The sequence below is a fragment of the Pinus tabuliformis genome, chromosome 2_2, assembly GCF_031772625.1.
Source record: "Pinus tabuliformis cultivar Carrire ecotype Pingquan chromosome 2_2, CPIR1, whole genome shotgun sequence".
Taxonomy (NCBI): Eukaryota; Viridiplantae; Streptophyta; class Pinopsida; order Pinales; family Pinaceae; genus Pinus; species Pinus tabuliformis.
The window spans coordinates 231855645-231870138 of NC_142300.1; the positions used below are offsets into that span (position 1 = coordinate 231855645).

A 14494-nucleotide genomic window follows, 5' to 3' on the forward strand; every position below is an offset into this window, starting at 1 on the left:
CATCGATCTCAAGGCATCGATTATATGAAGATGATGGCTCACATATGAAGTTGGACATCTGCACTAGCACTTAGAAAAGTGACTAGTAGAAGAAATAAGAGAATGAAAAATCTAAGTGTACCATTAGATTTGTGGCATCGAGTGGTGCTAAATCGACTATCCAAAATCCGAATTCTGAAAAGTTGAGAATTCTGGGCTCAAGGAATCTTTTAGATTCCCCTAGGATTCCTCAAAGCTTCTGTTCCATGGATGCACTGAAAATATGCAACTCAGATGGCGAATCTGATCTCACTAATGTGTTCCATGCTAAAAACCATGAAAAACAAGTATAAACTTGACTATGTTTTGACATGGCAAAATTTTACCTCCTTGGGGAAATTTCAAGGCTCACAGTTCTGCTCCATGTTTTTGCTGAAATCATGGTTCCACGTGCAATCTGGAAATGACCAAAAAATCCAGAACTCTAATGGAGAAATGGACAACGCCACTATGCTCGTGGAGACGAGAGGTGTAAAATCCATACAAAATTTGTCAAATTCTAACAAAGTGAAAATTTTTCCCTCTTGCAAAATTCATGGTTCCTGCATTAAAATATTAATTAATTGCCTCAAAATCCATGCCATACAATCTCTCTCTCCCTGTGCACTGGTAAAAATGATTGTTTATATAAATTCACCAGCAGATTTAACAAGAAATTTGTTATGGTTCATTGGTAAAACATTGGTTAATAGGGAGGAGGTTGAGTGATCAAACCCCGCCTCCTGCTTTTTATGCACTGAATTCATTTTAATTATAAATAATTCTAGGTGGATGGGCCCTAGGTGGCTCGCCCCTGTACCCTCCTCCACAGGGGTTGGCATATAACTTTTATGGTTGCATGTAATATGGTTATGATTTGGTTGTTGCCGCGTTTATATATGTTTGGGGCTGCCTGCTTGGGGGCCAGCCACATGGGCCGGGTGGGTTCAACCCCTGCTGGTCCTGTTTCCTATGCTGTCAGTGCAGTTGGTGGCATTTCAAGTGGCTCCGGGGTGTGGGCCAGGTCTACTGCCAGTGGCCGGTGCCCGCCCAAAATACATGTGATATAACATAGTTCGGTGGCAAAGGGTGAGGGTTCGGTGGGGTGATGGCCACCGAGCCACAATTAAATTAATTTTTTTTTGTTAATGATATAGTTGCGGTTCCAAGGAAGTGGGGTCATGGCCACCCGCCCCATGTATATTTTGTTATGAGGTTTTGGGGTGTCGAGGGTGGTGGCCTACCACCTCATAATAATTTTTTTTAGATTTTATTATAAGGTAGGGGTGATTTTAAAATTTTAAGAAAATAAGGGTCATTGGGCAATTTAACGAGGCCATAATTTCGACCAATTTTAGGAGCTAGGTTTATGCCTTGGGGTCGGTCAAATTGTAGGACACTTAAACCTGGACCATAACCCAACTTCAACCAAAACTTTGATTGGCATGTTCTCCCTCATACAAGCTCGGTTTGACGAACCGTTCACACCTCCATGATCAGGACGACGAGATCTACGCTCTGGTCCTAGTTCAAGCATAATCTAAGCACTTTGATTTTTGAGTGCTCATATGCCCTCTTTGTCCTATGTGTCTCTCTGGAGCCACCTGGATCAATCCTCCCCACTGAGGAGCATTTGGTCCTCCAAAAGCATGAAAAATAATCTGCAACTTTCTCTATACCCTGCTTGCATCACAAGCATCCTGAAAAGGTCTCGCTTCCATCTCCTCCACCTTTGTTCTTCGAAGCCTTAAGCGACGAGCCGACACCTGTACCTACAACCTGTAGTACATTGTTTTGCAAATTACATGCTTGAATGACATGACCAACTAATGACCCAAACATCCCACACTTGCCACGAGTTTATAACACATACTCGGTGGTCAAGTTTACAACAAGATGGATGCAATACCCCAGCTATGACAACAAGGCCAACACATCATTGTTGCTTCAACAAGTGATGGAAAACACATCATCACTGCAACACATGATTTATAATCATAAGGCCAAACACTATTGTTTTGACAAGTGATGGAAACAAAACATCACTTTAAGAGTGTAAAATACGACTCAAAACATGACCAGACATCATTGTTTCTGACCAAGTGATGGAAACACATCATCACTTTTACATTTTAAAATGAAACAAATGATTTACAAAAGAATGACCATGAAATGACAACATGTCTAGAAACCAGTTTTCACTTATCAAAGTGAACGGGTTGCCTCCTTGTGGTGATTTTGCTTCTCGAACAACTGCTTTACCTGCTTAACGTACCAATGCTTTGTCTTTAAGGCGCTTCTCTGGGTGGAGCCTCCAACAAGTGGCTCTTTGATGGCCATTTCTATCGCAATGAATACAATAGATTTTCTTCCTCCATATCTGCTTAACCTGCTTCCTTTCATGCTATTGAGAGGGTCTTTCATGCCTCTTGAGTGATGCCATTCTTTTCCAACACTTAGAAAATGTATGGTTAGGTAAACACAAAAGGTACATGTTTTTCGATACCTTGACCTTCATTCATTATTAACAACATGATCATAATCAAAATGAACATTCGAATATCGAAAATGGTTATACCTTTCCTTGTTGTCTCTGATGTCAGTATGGCGATGAGAGCTTGCCTCAGGTCTCTCCCTGCAATAGAAACTACCATGGGATGATGGGGACGTTTTCCCATCATTCTCTTTCCCCGATAATGTCTCAGACGAATCTAACACCTTCGAGCACTCTCCTTTAGTGTATCTCGAGCCTACAAATGGATGTTCGTGCACAACCTCTAGAGGTGGAGTTATGCCTTGGTTATTAACACTAAGTTCTTCCTTCTCCTTTTGCCTCATCCTTGTAAGGAGCCTCATGTTTGTCCCTATAATTGGGATCTCCAAATCTCCAACAGAAATCGTACTATGAGAAGATAAAATCGAAAGGGAAAACATATTTTACCTCCTCATTCGATTTGGAAAGCTCTGATGAGGGTTTCTCATCATTCATCATTAGTGGTTCACTCGCTGTCTCAGCGCATTCCCCAACTTCTTTCCTGACATACCCAAGTCCTGCCTGATGGGGTAATTCCTCTACTTTTATGGGATTGACAATGCCTTGGCCATTGAAACCCAAGCATTTTCCTTCATACCTCATTCTCTTCAACAATTTGGAGCCAATTCCTGTGGTATGATTTTCAAAAACAACAAAATCATCATCAAGAAACATACATGAAGATGGAGAACTACTTTTTACCTCACATGGGTCTCGTTGCTGCTTTTCCAAGGCCTCATCCTTTGCTTTCAGCTGTCATAGCAAACTTTGTTTTTCCTCTTTCTCTTCATGTAAGCGCATCTTGAATTCATCATTCTCTGTTTGAAGATTATGTTTGTTTTGCTTCAATTCTTCCATGGCCTCTTCCCTGGCTTGCAACTGAAGCTGCAATCACTCCTTTTCCTCTGTTTCTTTCTGTAGAGTTTCATACATGATTTCCACTCTCTTGGAAATGTTTGGCATGGTCTTGTACATCGCTCTTTCATCCTCTATCATTGTTCACGCTGCAATTCACATCAACGCAAAGACTGCTTTGATACCACTTGATGCAGGTCCAGGTGTGACGAAGGACCCTTCCAAGACCTTTTACTTTTGTAAGGTGTTAAGTTGCATTTTAAAAGAACATTAATGAATACATCTGCATGCAGTAAAGAAGAGTAACATAACAATCATCAACACATGAAATAACAAGACCATGATAATGGAGTTCATCCAAGAGGGACTACATCTCCAGGCCCCAGTATCAAGATGGTGTAGGCCGCTACATTAAGTGTTGTCAATAAAGGTGATGTACACAAGCGATGATGTTGCGATCATACAAGGAAAAATTCCCTCACACAGGAGTGGCTCTAAGAGATGTTCCACAATAGGAACTCTCAAGCAAACTCCTATCAGTATGACACAAAAACATGCATGATGAGCATCCCGCCAACAAGGGACAAAAGGGATGTCAAAACAAAACATGCATGATGACAACAAGAGTATCCCAGCAACATACAACAAGGGATCTCAACACGTAACCTGATGAGTTATGTCAGCAAGTACATCACATAGAAGATTCCACATCAAATCAAACAAGTAATCATGACAACATGTAATAAACAAGATCATGCATCAACATCAATCAAGAATCTGTGCAGCATAATGCATAAAGAAGAAGTACATGAACACATCATATACCTCATAACCAAGGGCCATCTGAAGAAGTGGATGTCACACTATTGAAGCTGCTCGAACCATCGATCTCAAGGCATCGATCATATGAAGATGATGGCTTGCACATGAAGGTGGACATCTGCACTAGCACTTAGAAAAGTGACTAGAAGAAGAAACGAGAGAATGAAAAATTTGAGTGTACCATCAGAGTTGTGGCGTCGAGTAGTGCTGAATCAACTATCCAAAATCTGAATTTTGAAAAGTTGAGAATTCTGGGCTCAAGGAATCTTTTAGATTCCCCTCAGATTCCTCAAAGATTCTGTTCCATGTATGGACTGGAAATCTATAACTTAGATGGAAAATCTGATCTCGCCATTGCGATCCCTATGGAAAACCATGAAAAACAAGTATAAACTTGACTATGTTCTGACATGGCAAAATTTACCTCGTGGGGAAATTTTAAGGCTCGTGGTTCCACTCCATGTTTTTGTTGAAATCATGGTTCCACGTGCAGTCAGGAAATGACTTAAAATGCAGAACTCTGATGGAGAAACGGACAATGTCACTGTGTTTTTGGCGACGAGAGGTGTAAAATCCATATAAAAGCTGTCAAATTCTGACAAAGTGAAAATTTTGCCCACTTGCAAAATTCATGGTTCCTACATTAAAATATTAATTAATTGCCTCGAAATCCATGCCCTACAGTATCTCTCTCCCTGTGTACTAGTAAAAATTACTATTTATATAGAGTCACCGGTGGATTTAACAAGAAATTTGTTATGGTTCATTGGTAAAAACACTGGTTAATAAGGAGGAGGTCGTGCGGTCAAACCCTGCCTCCTCCTTTTTATGCACTGAATTCATTTTAGTTATAAAGAATTATGGGTGGTTGGGCCCACCTTAGGTTATGATTGGGTTTTTGGCGGGTTTATATATGTTTGGGGTCGCTCGCTTGGGGGCCGGCCACTTGGGCCAGGCAGGTTCAAGCCCCGTTGGTCCCATTTCCTATGCTATCGGCGCAGTTGGCTGCATTACAAGTGGCTCCAGGGGGTGGGCTGGGTCCACTGCCGGTGGCCCGTGCCCACCACAAACACATGTGATATAACATAGTTCGGTGGCGGAGGGTGAGGGCTCGACGGGGTGATGGCCACCGAGCCACACTTCAATTAATTTTTTTTTATTAATGATGTAGTTGCAATTCCGAGAAAGTGGGGTCATGGCCACCTGCCCCATATATATTTTTTTATGAGGTTTTGGGGTGGCGGGGGTGTGGCTTTCCACCTCATAATAATTTTTTTTGGATTTTATTATAAGGTAGGGGTGATTTTAAAATTTTAAGCAAATAATGGTCATTGGGCAATTTAACGAGGCCACAATTTGGACCGATTTCGTGAGCTAGGTTTATGCCTTGGAGTCAGTCAAATTGTAGGACACTTAAACCTGACCCACAACCAACATTAACCAAAACTTTGACTGGCCCATTCTACCTCATACGAGCTCGGTTTGATGAACCATTCACACCTCCACGATCAGGACAGTGAGATCTATGCTCTGGTCCTAGTTTGAACATAATCCAAACACTTTGATTTTTGAGCATTCATATGCCCTCTTTGTCTTGTGTGTCTCTTTAGAGCCACTTGGATCATTTTTTATCACAATTGTAACAAAGCCCTTTTTCTCTCTTTTCTTCCAATTATTGTGGTGTAACCCTTGTAGTTTGTGGAAGGCTACGAGAAACAACACTTCCATCTTTATTGTTCTGAGGGGTAGACTTCCTTGTTGCGATAATTTTTCTTTCCACTTTGTAACAAAGCCCTTTTTCTCCTTTTTCTTCCAATTGTTGTGGTGTTGCTCTAAAGAAGGTGTTGCTATTTGTATCCTCATAATGTGCTATAATTTCCTCCATGAAAATTGACCAAGTGACAAGTGCTTTATGAGAACAAAAACCTTGATACCATAAAAATTGATTCGGTTCTAAATATGAAGATGCAATACATACCTTTTGTAACAGTGATACACCATGTAGATCAAAATATTGCTCTATTTGTAGTATCCAATTAACCGGTTCCTTGCCATCAAACTTCCTCATATCACCTTTTCTTGATTTTAGGAGCTCGATCTTGAAATGACTGTAACTTTGTACTTTCAGATATCAAAGTTCTGAAATTGTGTCCTATAGTAGCCCTCTAAGTCCTCTTTCTAACCCTGCAAGTCTGATCAGAATTTGATTGTCCAAGAAATATTTATGCCCAATCTCCTAAGATGACTCGATTATATAATGTTTTAGTAGAGCAAACTTGTATGATGTGCCACATGTTAATGTTTTGACCTTCAGATCTGAAAACTATAAACAGGAAACTACAGTTCATCCTCATTTTGTAAGTTTTTACGAAATTTAAATCTGATGCTCAGAGAGAAAGTTATGATGATTTTCCCAAGGTCACTTGTTTAAGATGTAATTCGGAAGTGTGCAGAAACCTTAAATTTCTCAGATCATATATCCAAAAATCTAGCGAGACAAGATCTGAAATTCGAAACCGAGATTTAGAATGATTTATTCTCAAATAGGCTTTTTCTTTAGCTTCGGAAACTTCATAGTGAAAAGGTTATAGTGAAAATACAACGATGATGTGTTTTAGATGAAATTCTAGAGCTTACAAAAACCCTACCTTCCTCATATCATATCTCCAAAAATATAGTGAGACAGGATCTAAAATTCAGGTGCGAGCTTCAGTATGATTTCGGCTCCAATGGGTTTTTTATTAGATTCTGAAACATCACAGAAAAAAATTTATAGCGAACATTCCACGATGACCTGTTTGGAGCAGCGAAACCCTAGAATACAAAGCTCCAATACCAAATGCTATGAAACCAGCTCACAAAAAGATAGAAAAGATAGATGAACACCTTAGAAATAAGCCTCTTCGAGGGGGAAACCTGCTTTACCTTACACAAATGAAAAATTCTTGGATGATACAAATGACAAGACCTCCTTTCTATATATAGGAGTCTACGGGGTCATAATACAACTAGAGCCGACATAACAATAATAACAATAGTGGACTTCTATGGGGTACAATAATAACAATATGGGGACTACATGGGTACAACAATATAATAAGGGGGTTGTACTAATAACAATAAGGGGTTACACTAGTAATATAGGGACCTAACACAAAACATTTGAATACCTGGGCAAGAGGCCAAAGAAAAAACAAAACGTACAAGTACAACAAGCATAATTAAATATAATCCACTGAACAGATCAATGAACATTAAGATAAAAGATGAATTGAAACAAGAATTTATGGAAAGTGAACCAACAGTTGTATATATTAATGAATGAAAGAGGAAGCATACAACCTAAGCCTTGATGTTAGTAACCCCTCCTTGAGTGAATGTCCAAGTCCAAGCTCAAGCTCTCCAAGCACTCCTTCTCCAAGCCAAAGTGAATAGCATGTAGAAATTATCGCAGCATAAGGGTGAAAATAATCAGAGACCAACCATTTGGGAATGGAAGAGGATTAATATATAGGCAGGGAGAGGGAGTTAGGATTTCTCCAAAGATAGGGGAAGGCCCTCATCTCAAGGAGGAAGCTCATAGGTATAATATCAAAGGGGCAATATTGGGAGAATTTAACCACATCCACAACAGAAAACCCAACTCGTCATTCTGGAAGCCTCTCAACATGAGTATCTACGTAAAAATTGCACTTCCAGTGTGAGTCTAGTATGGTGCAACCCGCCATTAGCACGTGTATGTAGTGTCACAATCACATTGATCCTAAAATTAGGGTTTTGAGCTCATTTCCTTAGGGAAGGTCAAGGAATGTTTCCATTAATTCTTCAGGGAGGATCTGGACTACATATTAGGATGGGTACACTGCATATTTTCCAAGTTTTGGGCACTCCAAGGTATGGCACAGGGAAGTGCACGAGGTGTGACAAAATATTGTGTAAAGTTCTCATAATAATTTCCCTATTCACCAACCAATTATTGAAGTGTCTTGCCTCTACCTTTCGATTTTTTTGACCTTTTATTCTTCAAAACCTTTCTATAGGAGCCTAAGCAAAGATAAGAAATGATCTTAGTAGTATGCTCTAGCATAGATGCATCCACTCCAACTTTGATGGATTCCTATGGAGGCACGAAATCATATTTACTTCTATGCACTATTATTAGAATGTCTTTATAAAACTCCTCAATGTTGTATACAAAAGTTGTTCTATTGGGAAGATGCATTTCATTAGGCTTGTTGATTCTCTTAGGCTTTATCATCCATTGATAAATCAAATTTGTTGTAGCAGTGCAGAATGGTACTGGTTTGACTTGCTTCCGTTCTCTTTAATTCCCATCTACAATATCTTCATTCTTTAGTTTTTTTTTGTCAATATCACTAGTAACTTTGTGCAACAGACCATAATCTAAACCTTTCACTAGATGTGTATGTTCAACATTGCCTCCAAGATATTTTTTGTTCTCAATAGATATCCTATGTGCATTAGCTATCCTTAAATCAACTATCCTAGGTGGTGCAATGACACTAAGAGAACCTATATATGTGGGCTCATAATCTATATTTTGATGTTCCCATCCTTCCTTGGCATGATCTTGGTACCTTGGAAGATCTATTTCTTTCACCCTCTCCATCCTCATCATCCACCTGTTTATTATTTCCTTGAGGGTGTTCTTTCGAATTATCCTCGACATGATGAGGGGTTTCCATGACCATTCTCCTGAAATCAACATTATAAAGGTTTCTAAGAGCATGGCCACTGTTGTTGTTGCTCTGGTTGCTCTGGTCTCTCTTTTCCCTATCCTTGTCTTTGGGAGGAGGCTTGGGTCCTTGTGGTCGAGCTAGAAAATAAAGGAATGCGATAGCTGTACTTTGTGGGAAAATCCTTTCTTTTGGTTGATAGTTCTGCCAGCGGTTGAGTGTCTTGCACATAGGCCACTACATATCAAATTGGGTCGCTACATATCAAGAGTCCAATAAAATTGAAATATTTGCAATCCTTTTCAATGTTAGAGGATGATCACAAGTTACAACTCACATTTTCGATCCATTCAAGGACACATTGTAAATTTTTTATGAGGCATATAAAATCCAAATGACTAGCATAGATAAATTTAAAAAAAAATTGAAATTATATTTATCCAAGTCCTATATAGACAAACCACCCATAATCACTCCAGCTATATTTTTACAAATTATACAACTTTTTTCAAAAACAACATTGGGATTTCAAAAAATAATAGCTCCCCACATCCTAGAATAGAGTAATTTATACAGAATGGAATCATAGGATAGGAGCTCCCATAACTATGACCTATTATGAAAGTCAGGCAATCAATGGGTTTCCAATCTTTAGTCAGGGTATATTTTATGCAAAGTTGTAATTAGCATCGTGCAAGCATTCATAGAGACATTATGAATTTAGTTTAGGGATATTAAAATTAAAAGAAATAGAATAAACAATTTCCATAAGATTTGGTAAGTTTTTTTGGCAAATGGCAATGTTAGCATGTTCAAGCCACAATTATTCAAGCTAAGTGTTTTCCAAAATCGACCCTTTCAATAAAAATTACATTGGTCGTTACCAAGAGAAAAGATAACTCTAGAGATTCTCAAGTAAATAAATTTATGGATAATTGAATCATAGTATAAGGGTGCTTACATATATTTGCTAATCTTAGGAGCCCAACAAAATCTTGGGTTTTCCCATCTAACTCCCTAGGCATACTTTATGGAAAGTTGCAAATCACTTCATTCAAAAACACATTGTGAATTTTATCCATGGGTGGAAAAGCTAAAATAAGTGGTATAAATGAGTTCCAAAATATAAAAATATTGTGTTTAACCAAATATGAGCACACTATTTGAAATAACTTGAGTCATGGTCTTGCAAAATTGGACACTTTGTGAAAAAATCACATTGATATTTTCTAAGCTAAACTCTATCACAAAAGATCTTCAAAGAGTACAATTTTAAACTCATGGGATCATAACAAAAGGATGCTCCTAGATATGATCTAATGTTAGGAGTCTAACAAAATTTATGGGTCACCTATCCAAGTCCCAATTAGATTTTTTGGCAATTTTCAACATCTTCATTTGGATTTTAACAAATGGTTTTCTTCTTTATTTGGATTTTAACATCCATAGCTTGATTCCAAAGGAGATAAAAGATCAAATAATAAGAGTAAAACTAAGACATACTTCAACTTTAGATGCATTTTTGGGAGCTAAGATTTGGTGGCATTGGCTCCAAGGAGTCTAACACCTTTGGAAATGTATTTGTATGAAAAAACATGCAAATGAAATTCCTGTTAGGCATTTTAGAAGAATTATCATCTCCAAAGAAGGCTCCTACATTTATAATTTATAATTTACTATGAAAATATACTATAATTCTTGATTGAGGGAATTTATAGGAGGAACAACAAAGAGAACTAAAAGGGGCTTATTATTTTTTCATGTAAAAATGCCAAAGATAAAGTGGGAATTCATTATAGTATTCCTTAGTATTTACTTGATGGGTGGGGAATTAGATGTGAAGTTATATATATTGCAATCCATTGGGAAGATAATTATGCTTAAGAATAAGTACAACTAAGTGGATCATGTCACCAACATCCTAAAGAATAACTACAAATAATGTCAAAATTATATGAAGGTGATATGGTTCCCATCTCTTTTTATTTATTTAACAATGTTGTAGGTCACTCTAGTGGGAGAGACCTCTTTTACTAGAAAGGTCATACCGTTCATGAGGAACTTTAAGTTCTTTGCTAGTAATTAGTTGGGAAAGACATAGTCTCCATCGAATACATCCTCCATGCAATCCTTCCATGCAATGAAATTAGAGGTTCCTTCCAAGGAATACTCTAGCCTCAACCCATTGAAGGTCAACTTTTCAGCTCTCAAGAGATCCTATTACACTGAACTGCAAATTTGAACCTCCTCAGAAACAACTTCAAAATTACTACTCTATTGTGAATCATGCTCTAATACCATGTAGAAATTATGGTGTATATTTGCAACTGATCATGAATTTTTTTTAAAATCAGAAGACACAAACCTACTCTACTGCTCTAAAGAATTTAATTCACAATTTAGAACAAAAATTTCAAACATGTAATAAGAAATAACACACATGCACGCAATTGTTTTCTTGGAGAATGCAATCTCCTAAAAACCCCAATTCCCACTTGCATTAATCTGATGAATAGAGATGTATTACAATTTCTTTGCTCAACTGAGAACAACTTCCAAGTGAATGACCTATATCTCTTCTCATTGAGAAGGTTTGTGTTGGCATTATGTTCTCTGGTATGGCTATATGTTACAGATGTTGTACTTGATGGCAACTCCCATGACAAGGCTCTCATTTTATTGAAAAATAAGAAGGACGCAGGATATCAGTTCAGAAGGTGCGTACCTGCAGGTACACCTTGCAGGGACCGCGTCCAGAGACGCAGGCCAGCCATTCAGGAGGTGCGTCCACCCAGTGCACACATTTCAAGGCAGAGAAAAGCTCACGTGGGGGTTTCTTGTGTTTTACTCTTGGTATCTAGCCGACGGTATTGTGTTATTATGGTGTCGGCTCGTGGTATTGTTCCATGATTTGAGGAGGAGCTTGCCTATATAAAGCAAAGGAGATCATTTGGTTTAAGCATGGTTTTGGTTGAATATCTTATGAGGGCTAGATCTGGTCTAGATCTAAACAAGGCGAATCTACTGATGGACCGAGATCTCTTCGGCGCATGTTCAGATCTATAGATCTGACTGTCTGGGTTACTTCTGAAGTCTTGAAATCATCTATGCCCGGAGGGACGTAGGTGCAGTAAGGGTTCAGGTGCGTCGGGACGCAGGCGCAGAAGGGTTCAGGTGCGTCGGGACACAGGCACAGAAGGGTTCAGGTGCGTCGGGACGCAGGCAGTTCAATAGACTCAGAGCGAGGGACGCAGGCTATCAGTTGAGCAAGGTGCGTCCGGGACGCAGGCTAGCAGTTGAGCAGGGTGAGTCCGGGAAGCAGGCTAGCAGTTGAGCAGGGTGAGTCCGGAAGCAGGCTAGCAGTGGAGCAGGGTGCTTCCTTCTCTTAAAATCTTTGTTTATCATTGTTGTGTTCTGGGTTTGGTCCTATTACTGTTGATCTAGTTACTACAGTTGATTGGGTGATTCTCTCATACTTGATGATCAATTGATGCTTATGGATCCAGTTTGAAAATTTATGAAAAGTGGTCCTTGTAAGAAAAGAAGTAGGGGGTTGTAGCTCCCTTCCAGGAGAGACTGGAAAACGAGAGAGAGTTGTAGCTCTCTGCAGGTTGCAGCCTGCGTACTGGTAAAGGACTGCACTAGTACAAAACCATTGTAAAAGAAGTTTCTAATTTGAAAGAAGATAGAGACATATTGCAGCAGGTGGTTTTCACCCACATTGGGTTTCCACCTTACATCTTGTGTTCTTTGGTGTGACTATCTATTTTCTTTGTTCATGCAAATTATTTTATGGTACTGACATGCAAATATAATTCAAAGATCAAATAAGGAAGGTTCATTAAAAGAATTAGATAATACTGATTCACCCCCCCCCCCCCTCTCAGTATTATTTCCAACAATTGGTATCAGAGCAGGTCCTTCTGAGGAAGCTTGATCGCTTGAAGGAAAAGATCCATCAGAATGGCTAATCCAGAAAGAGAGGCACACATCAGGCCACCAGTCTTTGACGGGAACAATTTTACTCACTGGAAGATAAGAACCACTGCATATCTACAATCACTTGGAGCAGAAGTTTGGGGAATCGTAGAAGGAGGATACAAATTCCCATCAGCAACTCCTACAGATCCAGCAGAGAAAAAGAAATATGAGCTCAATGCCAAAGCTGTTACTGTCCTATTGAGTAGTTTGACTCAATCAGAATTTATGAAGATCATGCATTTCAAATCAGCTAAGGAAATATGGGACAAAATTGTCACAAGCTACGAAGGAGATGATCAGGTAAAAAGAGCAAAGCTTCAAACTCTCAGAATCCGGTATGAAACTCTTAAGATGCGTAATAATGAAAGCATAGCTAATTATTTCCTGCGTATGGATGAGATTGTGAATTGTATGAGGGATCTGGGTGAAGAATTTGAGGAAGTTGTCTTAGTTGAAAAAGTTTTGAGATCTCTGTTTGCTAAATTTAACTCTAAAGTATCTGCCATAGAAGAAAAGGAGAATGTGCAGAAAATCACCATGTCACAACTTCATGGGATCTTAACTGCTTTTGAAATACGACAAGAGGTACCACCAGAGGCCGCATTCGAAGTATCAGAGAAAGAAGATGAGGTAAATTTTGTCAAGAATCTTGAACGGGGAACTGGACGGTTCAAAGGTAAGCTACCTTTCAAATGTTTTCTATGTGGTAGAGTTGGTCACTATGCTGCTAGATGTCCTCATAACAAAGGAAAGATATCTGAAGAAGAGGGTAGAAGCTATTATACCATATTAAAAGTTCATTCAATGATAGTGAAGATATTAGAAGTCTCATGGCACATAAGAAGAAGAATGCTTCATCCAATAATAGCGAAGATATTAAAAGTCTCATGGCACATGAAGAGAAGAATGCAGAAACTGAAGAAGTTGCCAAATTAAAAGAACAATTGGAGACAGAAATCAGGGTAAGGGAGCAATTGCAGGATATAGTAAAGGATCAGAGTACAACTATTCAGAAACTTGAATCAAGGATCCTCTCTCTAAAAGAAGATCTTAAAAAATCAAGAGAACAGAACAGAGAAGATCTTGAAGATCAAGAACATGAAGTGATCAAACTAAAGTGACAAGTGGAAGAAGGAAGAAAAGCTGAAGAAGACCTAAGGAATCAATATCTGAAAAAGGAAGAACAACATCAAGTTGAGGTAAATATCTTGAAAGGTAAAATAGAAGAAAAGGATAAGCTTTTACGATTTCAAGATAGTACTAAAGTCTTGGATGATATTCTTAATAGTCAAAGGTCTCCTGCTATCAAGACTGGTCTTGGTTTTCATGAATATGTTGAAGGTGAATCTAGTTCACAAGGTGAGGCAAGAAACTCTAATGAGAAATCTGAAATGCTCAACGAGGAACAACCAAGGAAAGAAATTCCTCAAGGAAGATCCTTTACTCCTAACTATGATAGACGATTATTTCCTCCACTAAAAAATGTTGAATGTTATGTATGTCATAATCTTGGACATGTTGCAGCCAGATGTAGAAGTAGAATGGTTCAAGACAGATCATCGCATCCCAGGTATTTCAGAGGATATTG

The 14494-nt window shown here is 38.7% G+C and overlaps 1 pseudogene; it reads right to left on the reverse strand.

The window, feature by feature from the left end:
- Positions 1-8858, reverse strand: part of LOC149192165 (suppressor of mec-8 and unc-52 protein homolog 2 pseudogene) — a 65549-nt pseudogene extending 56691 nt beyond the window's left edge.
- Between the last annotated feature and the right edge of the window lie 5636 nt (positions 8859-14494).